Here is a 1,707-nt window from a genome sequence, read left to right as displayed (position 1 = left end):
TCTGGCAGGGGGGGGCACTGGGGGATCTCTAGAGCTCCCTTCCAACCCCAACATTCTGTGATTCTGTGATTCTGTGATTCTATGATTCTATATGATTCTATGATTCTACGATTCTATGATCTCCATCCCTGGTGCCCACCAAGCCCTGTGAGATGGGTCTGAGAAGAATTCTGGATGCCTCTAGAGGATGGCCTTGGCAGTGTGGCCGTGTTGGCATGACCTAGCTGGGATCACAGTGCTGTTTTGTCAGCTCACAGAGGCTTGCGATCCCGTGTCATAGAGGGGACATCCCACCCCACCAGCCTAACACACGATTTTCCCCAGAAGTGAAGGCTGCTATCCTGAATTCAGTGAGAAATGGTACAAGCAAACTGCCAAGTCCCCAAATCTGGCCTGTAGGGTGGGCTATAGGGCAGTGGTATACCAACTTGGTAGGCTCCCTCCTTCAACAACCCATGAGGTTCACCAAGCCACTGCCAGAGTAGCAGCTGGAGGCATGTGGACATGGTGCTGAGGGTCGGCGTTGGCACATTGTCTTTGAAAGTTTGGGGATGACAGATGTCAGAGAGAAATGGATGGGTTAATTTAGGACTTCCTTGATTCTCAGCTTGTTTGTGTGCAGTTCCACTGCTCTTATATCCTCTCTCATGCTTCTCCTGGGGACAGTGGACTGTCACATCTACAAATCCCCTCTTGCTCTGTGCACAGGAGTTGCCTGGCACAAAGCAAGCCAGGTCTCCCAAGCACCGCTGCTGTGATATAAATAATATTCTTTATTTTTAAACATGGATACAAAGACATCAAGCCTCCTTGAATTATCTCAATCTGTTGGATTGGCAGCTTCCTAATCCTGCAGAAACATGGGCACCACGTCTGGGTGTCCACATGCTTTAACGGGACCACGCTGCCTATAAACCCAACAAGCCTGGATGCCACCCCAACGTAGAGGTTGGGGGCTTTATGCTTTAGCCACTTTGGGTAGATCCTCCATCCCTCTCCATGCTGGGGGTCTAACTGATTGCTTTCTTCTTGCCTTTCAAGCTTCTGAATCCAGTCCCTGCTTGACTCTGTGGAAAAGCTCTATTACTACCAAGGGGATATGATCAGACGTGCAAAGCCACAGACTCGATAAATATAATAATTCATATTCATGGAGGAGCTGATCCTCCTTCTCACTGCTCCTTTTATCCCTCCCCCAGCTGTGATAACAGTAAGACTTTATGCTGTGAGAATAACTCAAAACTTGCTACTTTTAGGTGAAAACACAGCAGCTTCAATTACTGACCCGTCCTAATACTCTGCAGGACAACTCTTATATTTTCCCAATTTTTTAACACTCCGTGCTGCCCCTTTCTTCTGGTCTTCTTCTCTTCAGTACAAAAAGAGAAAGCGACCATTCTTCGATTGTTGAGGGTTAGTTTTGTTTTTCTGCTTTTGCAGTGGTTTGGGTCATTTATTTTATTTATTTTTTTTAAACTGGAGAAGGTGAAATATAGGGGCAAAGGGAAGGAGCATACCAGAATGCAGTAAAGCAGAGACTGGAGTTAGCAAGCCAAGTACATGTGGCAGAAAGCATCTCTGAATAAACTAATAATAATAATAATAGCAGCAGCACAAAGCTCTCTTCCATCCAACCAGGCCAAAAAAATAAAAGCTTGGCAAGGAACAATCTGAGAAAGTGTCTGAAGAGCTGGAAGTAGGTTCTGT

The sequence above is a fragment of the Apaloderma vittatum genome, unplaced genomic scaffold, assembly GCF_000703405.1.
Source record: "Apaloderma vittatum isolate BGI_N311 unplaced genomic scaffold, ASM70340v1 scaffold8151, whole genome shotgun sequence".
NCBI classification, from domain to species: Eukaryota; Metazoa; Chordata; class Aves; order Trogoniformes; family Trogonidae; genus Apaloderma; species Apaloderma vittatum.
The sequence above is the reverse complement of the archived record's forward strand: the minus strand, read 5'-3'. Positions refer to the sequence as shown.